Raw genomic sequence first — 18,469 nt, forward strand, 5'->3', positions numbered from 1 at the left:
ATGTGCGTCACATGACAGGAATATGTTGTCGACCCACCCAAGTTGCACACTTGGCGAATGGGTAAAAAGATTCTTCTACCTTGCTCGATTTAGGTTTTCTTGTGGATGTGATAATCACTCCCAAAAAAGTGATGAAAACATAAGAGTTTGTCACATAAACTGCAACAAATGAATGCAACAGTTTCACAGTCGCACAGTTTTCCCTGCGCTCTGTCGAAACATGTTTTTTACGTTTTCAAATGTTTCCGTGTGTAGACCGTCAAATCCTGCACATGTCCAAGCAAATCTGAACATGTCCTGGAATTTTGGAGAGCGAAGTTGATTATGTGTGAGTGCCTGAACTTTGATAATTGTCTGAAAATAAAAAATTAAACTTTTCACTCGAGAGAAGATTTGAACCAAGGACCTCTCGATCCGCAGCTGCTCACGCTAACCACGGGACCACGGTCTTCGTATGCTGACACTCTCCTTGATGTTGCTTACCTTGCACATGGACTACTCAGTTTGTATATTTTGCTTATTTTTTTCATAGTTCCACATAACTTCTTCCTGTTTTCTCGATTGATCTGTGTTCAGTTTTTCAAGGCCTATCCCTGTGCCAACTTATAACTAAATCTGAGGGGGGTGCGATGGGGAGGTTCCCTTGCAAGTATGTTCTACACATAAAAAGAAGCTGCATTCTGGAAATTGCTTGAGTACTGGCTCTGACGGGACAGTGAGTTCTGTCCAGGTTATTACGGTTATGTGAGCCATGCGCTTTAGCCATTGAGCCCCCTAGCTGTGTAATTAGTTTTAGATAAGATCCACAATCATCCAAGGCGAATATGGAGATGTCTTGCAGTGATCTTGTGACTTACGTTGACGTAACATTGAACACCTTTCACAATAAAAGAACGTTAAATCAGAACTAATAACTGCATTTTGCAGCAATAGGTATGAATAATTTCATGATGTTTTAATGTTATTTGTAGTAACGTTACCAGTATTATTTACAGAGTTACACTCGTACAATTTTTATGTTGGCACGGCTCATTCTTCCAACTTAGATCTAGAGATGATCTGCTAGGTAGAGTTAAAGTGGTCTTCATTAATAAAAAAAAAAAAATAGTGATCGAGACGATGTATTTTGTTCGTCATACCAACGGATATATGGTTTTCTGAGAAAAGTCGTGAATTATGAAAAATTGTAAGTCAGTTTATACGGCGGTTGAAACATTGAAAATGAGAAGTGGATAATTAAAAATAAATATCTCATAAATATGTCCATTTTATGTTTGTAGAAACTGGACAGTACGCGAAATGAAAGAAACTGACAGAACTATTTGGAGAAGATGTACTAACGCACAGTTTTTATTATCGACTTGTTCTGAGGCAAAAATGTTGTGAATTATTACATTTGGTTTTTAATAAAGCGTCAGTAAAGATATGCATCAACTTCCACCGTGTTCCAGCGCAACCTGGGGTTCGTTTCGTTCCTGAACGTCGGGAAAAGATACTCTCAAACACAGCACAACGTTGGATCAGTCCCTCAGTTTTAGTCACTGATGAGGAACCAACAGTTCGTTAAAATATTAAATGACTATCTAATTGATGAACGAAACTATACTACCTAGTTGAACCTTCACGGCTAATGTGTACTGACCAACCGGTGGATTTCCTTATTTCACGGGTCGTGGCTCCTTTGACAGTGATCATGTGGCCTTTATTTTGGTACCAAGTTGATTGAGCCATGCAAACAAATTACATATATACTAAAAAGTACTCAGGTCCGGGGCGGACCTGCAGAAACATTCACAAAATATTTTTTTGTGTACATACAAGGGTAATCAAATCACGGACAGTCACGAGCAAGCTGTATACGGCGTGGTGTCTTTTGACAGTGAGGAGTATTGGCGGATTACGCCGTGGCTGTTTGCGGTCAGTGTGTTCCATCTAGACACGCGGCACCGCATTTCTGGTCAGCGAGTCGGCAGCGGAAGCTACGTGGATGACTAGGTGGATTCGAGGGCACGACGGTCCGGGAAGTGGCGAAGGAAAGTCCGGCGTCCGCTGGTGACGTGAACTTCGGATGCAATCGCGCAGAGTCGGCGCCACACAAGCAGAGTTAAGCGGCTTCGGGCACAATGAGATTGTGCGTGTGGCGGTGTTCACCACGTTGTCGTGTTGAGACATAGAGCGAGCTCCGTTGATGATGATGATGATGATGATGATGATGATGATGATGATGATGCGACCACTAATATGCAAGGCACAGGACTCCACATTGCGGTTTCGTCCACAGTTGACGAGACCTGTAACTTAAAGTCGGTTACAGTTCGACTGTATCGTTGAGCAATGGTTGAGGTGTGCGACAATTCCGAAAGATAAATAAAAAAGATGATTTTATATGATTTTATGAGAAAGGCAGATACCAGCCGCAACTGGACAATGAATTAAATACAATGGTGACAAGAGCGAAAAATTGTGCCTGACTGGGACTCGAATCCGGATATCTCGCGTTATGCGAGCGGCCGCCTTGACCGTTTCGGCTATCCGGACACGCTTTCCGTCCCAAATTCTCAACTTATCGTGCATTACACATGTAGCGTCCGCCATCGGTAACCCCCACTGTTCGCAGCTTTACTTGATACTCTCAAGAGTTCGGACATAGTGTGAATCCGGCCTGAAGTGACCATTACCTTCAAGGCGCATATATGTTATTTATATGTGTGATTTCTGTTCTGTCGGACGTGTCCGACATGTAGGAAAAGCGTGTCCGGATAGTCGAAGCGATTAAGGTGACCGCTCGCGTAATGCGAGATATTTCTCTTAAAATATATATACAGTCGCTGTATCAAAAATGGTTTTATATCTAATTGCTTGGAGTCCTACACACCACTATCCAAGCAGGAAACCAGATAGATGATCTGAAGCAAGCGATGAGTGATTCCGGAAACGTTTACTTGTCAAAAGAGCGTCCAACTTCTTCCTAAAAAAATCTTACAATATCGGTTTTACGTGTCGCGTAATGGATTAGTCGCTGAGTGTTAGGCTACAAGGCTCGGACGTCGGCCAGCGGATTCCATCAGGGCCTGGAGCTTTGTTCGGTTTTAAAGATTTCAGCTGTTTCTTAACAACACTGGGTCGTAGGATTTTTCTACGGCAGTTTATCTTTTGGTGGTGCTTCGTGAAAAATGGCAAGCTGCACCACCTCAAGGTATGTGTGTAAGTATTACGATATGACAGTGACTAGTAAATAAGCTCAATGGACTAATATTTTGTCACCCGCTTTAAAGGGTGCACAGATCGCTCTGTAGCGTTGTAGATTATCAGACGGTCATGTGACCTTCCTCCACAGACGTAAGGCAGAGCACTGAAGTGGTGTGTATGCTCTTTTCGGTTCTATGGAAGCAGTGCAGTAAGATGGTTTGCCGTGGGGACGAGAAAGAAAGAGCAAAAGGAACTATCGTGTCTGATGGTGCTCATCACGACACCGTGAATGAAATCTCCCGATCTGTTGGTGTATCCCACCGTGTCCACAAGGAATGGTCTACTACTCTCAACCAACTTTTTGTCCAATGTACTTAACCCTGGTGTTCAAACAAACTTCTAAGCTTGTGACTGCTTTATGTATACCTTTAACATAAACATGTTCAGGCATTTTCCAACGGCCTTGCCGCAGTGGTAACAACGGTTCCCGTCAGATCACCGAAGTTAAGCACTGTCGCGCTAGGCTAGCACTTAGATGGGTGACCATCCGGTCTGCCGAGCGCTGTTGGCAAGCGGGGTGCACTCAGCCCTTGCGAGGCAAACTGAGGAGCTACTTGATTGAGAAGTAGCGGCTCCGGTCTCGTAAACTGACATACGGCCGGGAGAGCGGTGTGCTGACCACATGTCCCTCCATATCCGCATCCAGTGACGCCTGTGGACTGAGGATGACACGGCGGCCAGTCGGTACCTTTGGGCCTTCATGGCCTGTGCGGGAGGAGTTTAGTTTCTTTTTAGATCAGACATTTATTATACGAATTATTCGTCCTTCATGTGCCGAATCTATAGTGAAGGGCCCGCATCTCGTGGTCGTGCGGTAGCGTTCTCGCTTCCCACGCCCAGGTTCCCGGTTTCGATTCCCGGCGGGGTCAGGGATTTTCTCTGCCTCGTGATGGCTGGGTGTTGTGTGCTGTCCTTAGGTTAGTTAGGTTTAAGTAGTTCTAAGTCTAGGGGACTGATGACCATAGCTGTTAAGTCCAATAGTGCTCAGAGCCATTTTTATAGTGAAGGAAAACAATTATACTAAAATTATAGCGACTGAATGCACAACAAACAGAGCAGCATACCGTTTCACAAGACGTAGCGTCATCTTACAGATCATGAATAAGACACTGAAGCTATTAGTAAATGTTTTAGAAACACCAGATCACTTTCGCCCACGAAGTAACCTAAGTCACCGTTGCTAACAGTGCGATACAGGACAATAAAGTGAAATATAACGAGCCCAAGACCTGTTAGTCGGGAAACTAAGTCATCTTCCTATGCCGATAAAAACTTTCTCACTCCAGTGACAAGCAGGTGAAATTGTCATACTTTGTCTACTTTCCCTATTTGTTGTGGTGTGGAATAGCACTAAGCGAGCTGGTGAATTTTTTTTGACATACAGCCAAGCGGAAAAAATCATTTGTCTAGCTCAGTGATCGGGTGGTAAAATGTGCAGAATGTAACGCAAATTGAAATTTTTGTAAACTTGATGGCTCCACATATATTTGCCAGAGTGCAAACACAAAGGCTTGGTGTCCAGTCTTCGGTAGACCATGTTAGTTTTCTTATGTCAGTAACTTTCACCACTGGAATAAAGGGCAAGTTGCTTCGTGTCTCAGATGGCGAGATAAACTTGTAGGCCTTCTAGTACTATCAGCGTGAACTGGGCTCACAGGGCAGAGGAAACGAGGGCTGGCCATCTGGAATACATCCATGTCCGGCGAAGCGCTGTGGAATCCAAAACCACTCTCGCTTTGCTTTTCGTGTAAATGTAAAAATTTAAAAGCAACGTGATCTGCCTTACATTTTATACTGGTATTTCAAACAGTCACACTTTGAAAACATTTGTAGCTGTATAATTCCTAGCCTCCGTGCTCTCTTGAGTTGTGTCGGAGCCTCGAGAAGAGAAATGAAAGTTGGGGGTGTGATTCTACCACTCCAGCTGATAAAGGAAAGAGAGCAACAATTATACGTATGCTTATGTTTAGATACATATTACATCTCGAAAATTTAGTTGAGCTGGCTAGACGGCGCCGTAAACGGAAAAAAAAACGAAATGAAAACTTATATTTTTACGATCAAGAGGTTTTAGCGTATTAGGAAAGTTTATTTTAACACGGTATATTATTTGATTTTTAAACCGGTTACTGCGTAATATTGTCAGTAAATAATCTATTAGTACTACACCGCAGCAATTTAATTGGATTATTCCAATAAAACACCGATCTGTACGTACTTGTTCGGTAGCAAGTAAGCTACTGAACCGTTATATGATTGATGAAAGACCGTAACATCTAGTGCAGTCAATTTAATAAACAAAAAATGTAAAACCTACGTCTAGAGCTACTTGCCAATACATATCTATATTTAGTTACGTACAATCACTTAAATCCCAATATAAATAAATGTGATCAGGGTGGTTACAATTAAACTTTCGCTACTTGAGAGGGCCCCATGAAAAACGCGTGATCGTAGAAAACTGAAACTTTGTAGAAACATTTGTGAGGAGAAGAGAAATAACAAACTATTGAAAGAAACACGTTTTCATTCCCACATGAGATGGTAACATTTGTTAATTACTCGCCATGTTTACGCTCCAGTTTGCAAACGTTGTTCATTGTGACGACAGCCTGAAACTGCACTAGAGATTGCCATTTCACAACTATTCACAGCACTTTTCGAACGATGAACCATGGAATCTTCAACTGTCAGACACAGCTCGTGTTCTGCTTCAAGACTGCACATTACGTCCCGTATTGTTAGCCATGGCAACAATAACTTCTTCAGCAGTTTGTGGCGCAATTGGCCGTCTGCCTGTCCCAGGAGCAGTTTCCAAAACGCCAGTTAATTCGATCTTCCGAATCATGTTAGCCAAATCCGGTGCGGAAAGAGGACCGCTCCTTATTCATTTAATGCGTCAATATTCACGAGAAGCAGCAAGACCACTGCTGTTGTTTGGATAAAACAACTTCACGTGTAAAGTCTAGCTCATCTTGTCCAGACCCATGTTGAGTCTCTGCAACTGTAATTCACACTGATGCTTGTGTTTCAACCCTACCAGTGCCAGCGCCTAACGACTAGACACGATACTACAAACAACGCAAATCCTACAGCGCACAGTCTGCATATTATTCCTGTAAAGTTAGGTACCCATGCGGTACATTTTTTCCGTCTATACTGCCTCAAGTAGTGAAAGTTTAATTAGACCTCCCGAGTATTCAACGTAGGCAGTTACTAGGGCCTATTCGTGTACGATGCAGTGGTGCGGAGAGAAGTCGCAAAGCTAGAAAATCGTTGCGACACGATAGCTGTTAGAATAGTAAGATGACACGAATGGAACAGGGGAGAATATCTCAACTATTTGTACGAAGTACTATCCGTTGTGCACTGTATAGTGGCTTACAGAGTATTTATGTAAATGCAGATTTAAGCCCGTGATGCACATCCAAATCTAGTAGCAGACATTACAAGACAGGCATTATGCATCACGATGTGGCTTACTGTTCAAATGTCTTGAGTTCATACTCGTAGAAACTCGACCAGCAAATTGTTTCATCCTATAAATCACTAGCGGAAACGCGAAGTTAAAATTAGATATATGTTATAAAGACAGCCATCAAACGACTAACTTGACATTTTTCTTCAACAAATTTCATGCAAAAAATAAACTACCTTAAGGAAAAACAGCAACTAGTTATTAGCTGGTAGGTGTTTTTATAATGCATCTCCTAATACAGCCACGAGAGTGACATCTAGTGATAAAATAGCTGTACAACTCGTTTTACTTCAAGAAATACAGCAACCATAAATTTTACATACTTTTATTTAAGCCAAAACGCGTTTCGGTGGTACACCGACCTTCAGTTGGCGTAATACGTATTTATGTCTTCAATTCGTACAGACATAGACTGCAATTTGGATGCAGCAGCTGTCCTGTGTAAAATACTATTGCACTTCGCGAGTTGCATATTTTCAGTATATTACTCATTAGATGAACTTACCTTCAATTCTGCTTGTTTTAGCTCCAGTCCTCGCATTTATAACCATAGCACAAACACTTTTTCTTTGTACGTTGCACAAAAACAGTGCTTTAACCGCCATGTTGCCGACTGACAAGTTTGTTTGCATCGGAAAATAATGGTTTTCGTCAAAGTTCCATTATTTACGAAGTGCGGTAGTGATTGGATAACTAAAATATATTGAATATTACAAATATGATACAGTACATTTACTCTATCCACGTTCGATGAATTTGACGTATTGGAGTTACTTCATGATGAATAAAGGCAGAGCAGCCGGCCGGAGTGGCCGTGCGGTTCTAGGCGCTACAGTCTGGAGCCGAGCGACCGCTACGGTCGCAGGCCCGAATCCTGCCTCGGGCATGGATGTGTGCGATGTCCTTAGGTTAGCTAGGTTTAATTAGTTCTAAGTTCTAGGCGACTGATGACCTCAGAAATTAAGTCCCATAGTGCTCAGAGCCAATAAAGACAGAACAGCTACCGAGCCAGGTGGCGCAGTGGATAGCACACTAGACTGGCATTCGGGAGGACGTCGTCTCAAACCCGCGTCCGGCCATCCGAATTTGGGTTTTCCATGATTCCCAAAATCGCTTCAGGCAAATGCTGAGATGGTTCCTTTGAAAGGGTACGGCCGACGTCCTTCCCTAATCCGATGGGACCGATGACCTCGCTGTTTGGTCCCCTCCCCCAACAAACCAACCAACCAGGAGAACAGCTGACATACCTGGTGCAGAATTACTATTTACAGTGGATGGTCTCATATTGGGTATGACAACATAACTATATGGTCTTGTATTTACTTATTATTCAAATGGTTCAAATGGCTCTAAGCACTGTGGGACTTAACATCTGAGGTCATCAGTCCCCTAGAACTTACAACTACTTAAACCAAACTAACGTACCGACATCACACACATCCATGCCCGAGGCAGGATTCGAACCTGCGACCGTAGCAGCAGCGTGGTTCCAGACTGAAGCGCCTAGAACCGCTCGGCCACAGCGGCCGGCATTTATTACTAGTATGTTTTTTTTCACATCGTTTGGTTTACCGATGGGTCGAAAACAGATAAAGGCGTTGGAGCAGGGTTGTACGGGGTTAAGCCAAGACTGGAGAGCAGCATCTCTCTAGGGAAACTGGCCTCTGTATTCCAAACCGAAATTTTTGCAATCAGGGCATGTGTGGAGGAGAATATGAGTAGGTGCTACAATGATCGTAGCATCTACATCTATTCAGACAGCCAGGTAGCCCTGAAATCATTGGCAGCTCTTGCAACGAGATCTAAGATTGTTGCAGATTGCCACAGGGCTCTGGTGGAGCTAGGGGAAAACAATAGGGTGTACCTAGTGTGGGTCCCTGGCCACTCAGGGATCTGTGGCAATGAACAAGCCGATAGATTGGCTAGGATGGGGGCAACAACTCCATTTATTGGACCGGAACCTGTCTTGACAATCACCAAGACTATGATCAAATTAGAACTACGGAACTGGCTTAGGAAACAGCACGTAGGATATTGGACCAAGGTCCATAAACAAAAACATGGTAAGGTAATGATGCCTAAGCCATGTTTTAATAGAAGCTCTGTAATCCTGGGATTGAACAGGAAAGAGATCAAACTCAGGACTGGACTGATGACCGGCCATGGGAACTTCAAAAAACACCTACACAAAATGGATGTAATGGAAGAGGACCCTAAATGTAGGATCTGTGATGAGAGTGAAGAAACTGCATCACACCTATCTTTGAATGCAATGCATTGCAGAGTAAAAGATACAGAATCTTCGGGACAACTATATCTGAAGAAATTGTGTCTAACAAAAGCTGGTAGAGGGACTCCTCGCACTATTTAAGGGCACTGGTTGGCTTTACTAGATATATAGTGAGCGATCCCGCATAATAAACCGAGTTTCGGTGCCGGCAGTGGCGGAATAGACCTAAGCTGCTTTAGCTCTCCTATTAAAATCAAATCAATCACAACTATACTTGATGTGTGGTGTGGTTGTATTATGGTCGTTTTGTATAAACATTTTGTTGGGTAACATTTAGTTAGAATTTGAGTTGGGGATGCATATATGTGAGAATAAATGTCAGTTTCTTCGAGTAGGTTCATTCTTTTACCTTTGTTCACCAAGTGAAGTACTTGTAGGTTATAATAAGTGTTGCTGACTCAGAGGCTTTCCCGAGCATTATACGCGTCTTGGAATCTGGACCGTAAAGGTGGGAAGTGACAGTAGTACAAAAAGCACCGTCGCCCATACACCGTAAAGTTCCTTGCGGATTGTAGATTAAGATGTAGAGTATGGACGTAAATGTTTTTGTAAGTAGTGCTACAGAACACGGTCTGTCACGTAAATAATTTGTATTCTTGACTGAGGACGTTTTCCCGACGGTCCTCTCGGATGAAATGTGCGTGACGATGGAGAGGGGAAGGAGGTGGTCGGAAGAGGGTTGCGAGGGGTAGCGCGTGCGCGGTGGCGGGGCGACGAGATGCAGAATGGTTGTCGGTGGTGGGAGGCTGCGGCCTTCGGTGGCAGCGTGGGCCGCGCGGGCCCGGCCGGCCGCGTTGCCAAGTCTGGCGGCGCCCAGGTGCGGCATTCCTCGCGGACAGCTCACGCAGCCTCTCCAGCGCCGTTCTCCAGCATACGGCACCCAACTGCGGCAAATTTAGCGCGGCCCACAACGCTCCTCTCCAGAGGCGGAAACGCCTTCGCACTACAATAAGTAATAGGCAGCTGTGACACGGCAATACGTGGAGCAGTCCGCGGACTCGTCAGAACATCTGGAACGTAGTAGAAACATCGAACATCGTGCACAGCTGGCCCCGTACCACTCAGCAGCTGCCCACAGCTCACCCGGGCCAGTCGGTGCTGTGTCCACGACGTACCATATTGCTGAACACGATTGTGGCCGGGTGAGCGTAGGAGGTATGGAAACGCACACGTGTTCGTGAAATGTTCCTCCAACCAGTTTTGACGCAGTTAGGGAACGATGGGATGGTGTTTTCTCTTGCTTTGAAAGACCTAAGTCGAAACAAGGCCCCAGGAGTAGACAACATTCCATTAGAACTACTGACAGCCTTGGGAAAGCCAGGCCCGACAAAACTCTACCATCTAGTGAGCAAGATGTATGAGACAGGCGAAATACCCTCAGACTTCAAGAAGAACATAATAATTCCAATGCCAAAGAAAGCAGGTGTTGACAGATGTGAAAATTACCGAACTATCAGTTTAATAAGTCACAGCTGCAAAATACTAACGCGAATTCTTTGCAGACGAATGGAAAAACTGGTAGAAGCCGACCTCGGGGAAGATCAGTTTGGATTCCGTAGAAATGTTGGAACACAGGAGGCAATATTGACCCTACGGCTTATCTTAGAAGAAAGATTAAGGAAAGGCAAACCAACGTTTCTAGCATTTGTAGACTTAGAGAAAGCTTTTGACAATGTTGATTGGAATACTCTCTTTCAAATTCTGAAAGTGGCAGGGGTAAAATACAGGGAGCGAAAGGCTATTTACAATTTGTACAGAAACCAGTTATGGCAGTTATAAGAGTAGAGGGGCACGAAAGGGAAGCAGTGGTTGGGAAGGGAGTGAGACAGGGTTGTAGCCTCTCCCTGATGTTATTCAATCTGTATATTGAGCAAGCAGTAAAGGAAACAAAAGAAAAATTCGGAGTAGGAATTAAAATCCATGGAGAAGAAATAAAAATTTTGTGGTTCGCCGATGACATTGTAATTCTGTCAGAGACAGCAAAGGACTTGGAAGAGCAGTTGAACGGAATGGACAGTGTCTTGAAAGGAGGGTATAAGATGAACATCAACAAAAGCAAAACGAGGATAATGGAATGTAGTCGAGTTAACTCAGGTGATGCTGTGGGAATTAGATTAGGAAATGAGACAATTACAGTAGTAAAGGAGTTTTGCTATTTGGGGAGCAAAATAATTGATGATGGTCGAAGTAGAGAGGATACAAAATGTAGACTGGCAATGGAAAGGAAAGCGTTTCTGAAGAAGAGAAATTTGTTAACATCGAGTACTGATTTAAGCGTCAGGAAGTCGTTTCTGAAAGTATTTGTATGGTGTGTAGCCATGTATGGAAGTGAAACGTGGACGATAAATAGTTTAGACAAAAAGAGAATAGAAGCTTTCGAAATGTGGTGCTACAGAAGAATGCTGAAGATTAGATGGGTAGATCACATAACTAATGATGAGGAGGTATTGAATAGAAATGGGGAGAATAGGAGTTTGTGGCACAACATGACAAGAAGAAGGGATCGGTTAGTAGGACATGTTCTGAGGCATCAAGGGATCACAAATTTAGCATTGGAGGGCAGCGTGGAGGGTAAAAATCGTAGAGGGAGTCCAAGAGATGAATACACTAAGCAGATTCACAAGGATGTAGGTTGCAGTAGGTACTGGGAGATGAAGAAGCTTGCACAGGATAGAGTAGCATGGAGAGCTGCATCAAACCAGTCTCAGGACTGAAGACCACAACAACAACAACAACAACGTACAGGACGCACGCCGTTTTTTCTCGTCCTCCTCCTCCTCGTCGTCGTGTTGTACCGTAGTCACTTTCTGCATTAATGTTCGCCAGCTGTTCCGATCCATGTCCCTCTCAGACGTAATATATCTGTCCATTGCTCCTTTGGTCTTTCTCGTGGTTCTGATCCATCCGAACTGTGGAGTACCGACCTTCCTATTGCCTTGTGCTGCTCTCTGTACATGGCAATTACCACCCAGTATGTCCCTCTTGCATCTAGCTGATAGGCACTTCGCTGTCCTGTAGTCTGATGGTGCTGTTTTTTATGCTGTCAAAGTTACTGGCTTAAGCCCGATTTACAAGAGTGACTTTCTGGTCAAAATCGACTCCTCGAAGTGCGTGCGCCGTCCGTGCCTGCGTGTAAACCCACCACGACTGGAGTGCGTTTATTATATCGATGATCTATAGATTGTGACAAGTGTGGAGGTCTAAATTTCTGAGTATGCCGGACCCTGCGCATGCGTAGAGTCAAGGGACTATGGCGGTGTCTGCTAACATCAGAAGTTATAACCTATTTCGGTCGAATTCACTCTTATTATAGAAACGCATTTTGTGCTTTCGTGTCAACTTAATTTTTATATCGGTTGCTTTGTTTTCGTGGCACATTGAGAAGTTACACAAGGTCGTGGTATTTTTTCCTACTAGTATTCTCCTAAAAGAGAGATGAAGTATCTGAAAGCGTAAGTATTTATCTTTCACAGAGAAAAATCTAAACTATGCGTAAATAAGAACGTAAATATATAAACGTCTTTTAATGAAAATTATTTCAACAGTCTACAAGATACAAAGGATAAAACAAAAAGGCGCTATTTACTGCGTTGTACATGGTGTCTGATGGTTTGCAAGTATATATGTTCTTGAGTAAATAAGTGTATATGTTGTGAAATATTTGGATGACACATTTCCTATTATTTCAGATCTCAAGAATGTGAACAATTTACTACACAACCTTTGACAAGAAAATCCACTATGAATTCTGCGTTCGTTATTGATAAACTCTATTGTCGTAGCTTGTTCCTACTTTTTGTTACCATACATCGTTTTTACCGTAAAAAGCGTAGTCCCTCCTAACCTCACTTTTACCATTCACATGCCAAAATGCACAGCAAACAGCTCTCACAATACTGGAAATTTTGGTGCTGACTTGTAAACGAAAATTACTACTCAAAACAGACAAAATTCAGTACGAGAATAAAACGCCAGAGGGGCTGCAGTAGACGCACTTGTCTCGGGTAGTCTGTTGATGCAATAACGTCCAACGTGTAAAATTGGCTTGAAGGTGTGCCATCGGGTGCTCAGCTGAGCTATTCCTACTTTTAGGGTTCCGTGTCTCAATTGCTAAAAACGAAACCCTTAACCCTTATAGGATCACTTTCTTATCCGACTGTTAACGACACATTTTTCTCAGGAACGGGGAAGGGGGAGAAGGAATCAAGTTTCAAGTTGAAATTTACGCCACATGCCACATACTACTAAGGTGTACGGTATGTTGGCGATGTGAATAATTTAAGCTTTTATGTCAACGCAATGCAGTCAAAAGATACGCCCATGTACGTCGAATGTTTCGATGCTTGCAAACACACCCATCAAAACCTATACAGCATTGCCCGTTTCCCTAGAAGCATGAAATTTAACAAGCAGAAAGGTTGCGTAGTAAAAGCGAAGGAAAATTTCGTAAAATTGTTTAATTTTAAGTATATGACATTTTTTTGCCATTCGTTGTCCGTCCATGCGTCTGCTTGCTGAAATGTGTGTGAAATTCTAAGATCTACGGTAACTTGCCGGTGTAAATAATTTAAGCTTCTAAGTCAATGAAATCAAAATACACTTTTATAGAAGTATTTTGGTACTTGAGAAATCCTTCATGAAAACCTATAGATGAGCTATATAGGTACACGTCAGGCCTGGTGGTCTAGCGGTAAAGCGCGTGCATGGAAACCGAAAGGTCGCAAGATCGATTCTTCAGTCTTCGTTTTAACCTAGCCTTCACCTCTCAACGATGTGAGGGGTCGCCAGAAACAACATGTGGTTTGGATTCCACATGAAATTTTAGGTTCCTTTTCCCCGGTTTGATAACTGGGAAGGTTAGGGACGCACGACTCTCCGAAATAGCGTCCGCAAGAAATACTTACACCATTCATGCCATTGAGCCACACGAAATTATTATTATTATTATTATCTATATACACAATTAAGTTTGTACGGAACCCTCAGAGTGCGGGTCCTACTTTTTTTATACACAGTGCTAACCTAATTAAGGAATATGTAGAAATCAAATTGTCGGAAAACATAATAAACCAGGGCAGAGATTTTGGTTTAAACAAGGCTTTATGAGATTTAGTCGGCTATCTCGTCCACCAGAAGAAGGAAACGCAAAGAGAATGTGGGTTCCACAATCGCTTTGCATGCGGGATTCCAGGTACCTATTGTAGTATGATATCGCTTTATGTAATAGAGCCAGGGATTTGCATGGTTCTCAAGTATTTTGAATTGTGAGCGTTTATATGCAGGAAGGATATTTGGAATGAGTTACACTTTTCAGTTTATTTTCGAGAAAAGTGCCATGATAGAGCGATGGTATAGTGTATTGTCTCGCAGAAAATGTAAGTCACTTGCGATATTTATTGGCGACGGAATGTGGATGCATATGACCGGAAAGAAGATTCGTATACCTTTTATCGATTAGTGACGTACGAGGGAGTTCTATTGCATGCCATGTAAACATCTGCCGCACGAGAATATTTCCACCACCTTCCTGAACGGAGCCCCTTTGGCAAGCAGCATACATCGCGTCCCAGTCAGCAGCGCTTTTCCGCGAATGGAGAAACACTCCAGTACGCAGAGGCGCACGAGAAGCTCGGCACCTGAATAACTCCACAGGCGGAGAGACCCACACGTCGAGCACTTACTATCTGGTCGCGATATCATATACTGATATCCAGCGTCTTGATATCCACGCACCGGTGACGCGTAGTTCGCCGAATACGAGAGGAACGCGCCGTCTGCAACACATGAGCTCAAACTGCGTAAGGTCCACGAAGAAATTGTATGACGTACAACTTGAATAAACAGCATAGTTCGGAACAAGTACACTGGAATGGGAAAAATCTGATTTTGAGAAATGATTTTTTTTTTTTTTTATCTAGACGAACTGTCCCTCTGTTTGACTCTTTTTGTAGTTCGCGTCGTGTGAACCTGACAAATTTTGATACTACTTCCCTTATTTATTTATTTATTTAACCTGATCAGATTAGGGTCATCAGGCCCTCTCTTACATCGGACCAGTGTTCCACACCTGCAGCATTTCACACATCAGAGTTACATCATGGCAATAGTTTAAATAAGAAAATTAGATTACTCTAGTGACAATATGAATAAAGACCTAATCAAGTAAATGCTGGCAGTATTTTTACAACAGGTGCTATACATACAAATTATGATAAAAGCAATAATAATAACAGTAAAAAAAATCAAATAATAATGACAAACATGTGAAAAATTGGCAATAGTAATGAAGATTTGTGCAGACGTACATTAATATCTTGGTGTGTAAAGTAATGAGAATAGCGAGTTCGAATCCTGCCTCGGGCATGGATGTGTGTGATGTCCTTAGGTTAGTTAGGTTTCATTAGTTCTAAGTTCTAGGCGACTGATGACCTCAGAAGTTAAGTCGCATAGTGCTCAGAGCCATTTGAGCCAATAGCGAGTTTTGGGGAAGGGAGATTTAAGGAGGGGGAAAGAGGGAAGTAATGAGGTGAAGTGCATTCATACAGAGGAAGGCATTACTGTTGCTTAAGTAGATACGTCATTAACTGTTTTCAAGTTCTTTAACATAACGAGGGAGGTTATTCCAGAGTCGGGTTCCCGCTACTGTAAAGGACTTGGAGAAGGTGACTGAGCGATTCAGTGGAACACAGGATTTTATTATGATGGGAACGTGTGTTTCTGTCATGTCGTTCCGATATAAGCGTTAAGGACGAGGAGAGATATGAGGGACAGTGTACATTTATGAGGCAGTAGATGAGACAGAGTGTATGGAAATCTCTGCGTTTCTCTGCACGCAGCCAGGACAATTTTGCATATGCTGGTGAAATGTGATCAAAAAGTCGAACGTCACATATATCGGACGCAGGCATTCATGACCAGTTACAGACATCGCGAATTTTCCTGAGAGAAGCCTTGTAGGATAATATCGCAGTAGTCAGATCAACGTAGAAAAAAGTACTGGTTGTGTTAGATGGGATGAGTTGGTTAAAAAAAAAAAACTTCCGAAAACACATCCAAGCTGCCCAATGGACTAGGCGAATCGTTAGTTGCCTTTGAGAATCCACCCACATCTTAACAATTTTCCATGTGTGGTGAGGTAAGGTTTCACGCGTATGACTGTACGCTTAGTTCCGTTTACGTGCTGAAAAAATGCAATTAAAAAGGTGAGACGTGAGTTGTTAAACTGCAGAGCGCATACTGAGACGCGTCATGTGTCTGTTAACGGGACTGTACTGGAATAGAAGTGTGGATCAGAATCATACGTATAAGTATTTTTCAGTCTCGGACACGTTTCATTATAATAGGACTTCTAGACATTTAGTAATATGAAATATTTGCTTCTTAGTGTCCCACTTAATCTTGACGTGAAATAATGGAAACAGTCTGGTCTTTGGACTGAGTACCACACTAGATCTACAGTGTGCGATACAAACTTCATGTATAAGTAATTTTCGTAACTTTTTATTTGAAGGAGGTATGACCCGACAATACAGTCTGTTACTTACCTTACAGTTCTGTCCCTGCATGCTGTATGACGACATATTAATCCTGGCTATATAGTAGCTATGTCGTTATGACAAACTATAACAGCAATGACGTGGCATATCCAGTTCCTAGACAAGCATCCATCGTGATGAGTATTACGTAATTTGGAAGTTGTGAAGTGATCGATTTTAAACCTTGCAACTTTCCTAATTGACATTACTTGTGTGTGTGTGTGTGTGTGTGTGTGTGTGTGTGTGTGTGTGTGTGTTGCTCAAGTATGGTTCACAATTTGTGCTAGACATGCTGTGTAGGCAATGAGTTAATTTTAATTTGAATCCTATGGTCAAGTGCACTGTAAATACTTCATGATCGCTTCGAAATGTCTCTCTATAGTTTAGTGATACGTGTACATTCTTCTAAATATACGTAGCGCATTATTTACCTGTGTGTAATATTTGTAGCATTAAAGTATCGCGTGTTTGTCTCCTTCATCCCAAATGCTGCTCCCCCTCTCTTCCCCTCTCTCTTTTTCTTTTCGTTCTCCCTCCTCTCTCTCTCTCTCTCTCTCTCTCTCTCTCTCTCTCTCTCACACACACACACACACACACACACACACACACACACACGAACCAATAATCCCAGCGCGTTGACCAAGCTAATGCGAAAATTTTTTATTATCGAGTAAGCAGGGCGGAGGGGGAGAGGGGGGGGAGAGAGAGAGAGAGAGAGAGAGAGAGAGAGAGAGAGAGAAGGGAGCGGGGGAAGGGTCGTCGTTGGGCTTGTGTATATATGGCGCCAGCGCAGAGCGCTCCCCTAATTTCTGGAGTGGTGGGAAATGCGATATGGTGTGCCCTCCCTGTCGTGTGCAGGTAAATCCGCCTGCTAAGCCGCTAGGCGTAGACAGGGGGAAGCCGCACCGCTGCTTGGTCAACACGTTCCGAGCTTGCCAGCAGCGTTTGCTTCGAGAGTTGTCGGGTCATAAGTCGGCTTCACTTTATCTGTTTGGAAACGACTGTTATCGATGCGTTTGTATACTTGCGCCGTAGTCTCAAGCTTTGACTTCGGTTGACACACTATCCTAATATATAACGGTCATTTAAACTACATGTTTTTCGCAGCTCTAATTTTTCCGAATTTGAAAACAATATTACTGTTTAAAACAGCAGGAGGATAAGACGCCCAATTTTAATCTTTATTTTTTAGCCCCGTCCTAAAAAGGGTCCTCGTTAGCACAGTTCTCACCACAGAGGATTATTTCTATTTTCACAACACCCAGCTGTCATTTCTGCCTTTCAGTCCTAGTTTTTGATATCGTATATCCTTGAACATGCAGCAATCTCTTAAATATATATTGTCGAGACAGTAACATAACACGTCAGTCACTTTTATAATAGTTAACTTTTAAGTGAATGCTATTTTTAGTTTCACTTCATATCTAGATTTATCAAGATTTTTTATTTTTTTTTAACAGATCTGAGGTGATTGGTGGTGACAGCTGAAACCGGTAATTTTGTATGATTTTTGTCTATAAATAATACATATTTTAAAATGAACCCTATTACTGAATACTTTTCAGTTACGACATAATGTCTTAATGTAAAATAATTCCCGAATTTAGTTTTCATATTGTTGTGTACTTAAATTGTAGAAGCTGTGTGTGTTTGTGTGTGTGTGTGTGTGTGTGTGTGTTTCAATTGAGACGATGAACATAACGAAGTTACCTTTTTATTTCGTTTATCGTATCATGAGAAATTTGGAAATATACAATGACAGTGTTCATGAAACTATTCTTACTTACATCTAATAATAATAATAATAATAATAGTAATAGTAATTATTATTATTATTATTTCAAGAATGGATTTCCATATCAGACTTTTATTAGTGATTGCTCCGAACAAGAAGGAGGAGGATAAGGTATTCCCTCA

General features: G+C 42.5%; 1 protein-coding gene and 1 pseudogene across 2 annotated transcripts in view; both read left to right on the top strand.

Annotated features, from left to right (window-relative positions):
• LOC126470064 (plexin-A4) overlaps positions 1 to 18,469 on the top strand; it is a 1,004,426-nt gene that overhangs the window by 62,762 nt on the left and 923,195 nt on the right. For both annotated transcript variants that reach the window (XM_050097569.1, XM_050097570.1), the window contains exon 2: positions 18,013 to 18,045. The gene's annotated coding sequence lies outside the window, so the exon portion shown is untranslated. The remainder of the gene's footprint in view (positions 1 to 18,012; positions 18,046 to 18,469) is intronic.
• On the top strand, positions 3,643 to 3,760 carry LOC126471731 (5S ribosomal RNA; annotated as a pseudogene).

The sequence above is a fragment of the Schistocerca serialis genome, chromosome 3 (assembly GCF_023864345.2).
Source record: "Schistocerca serialis cubense isolate TAMUIC-IGC-003099 chromosome 3, iqSchSeri2.2, whole genome shotgun sequence".
NCBI classification, from domain to species: Eukaryota; Metazoa; Arthropoda; class Insecta; order Orthoptera; family Acrididae; genus Schistocerca; species Schistocerca serialis.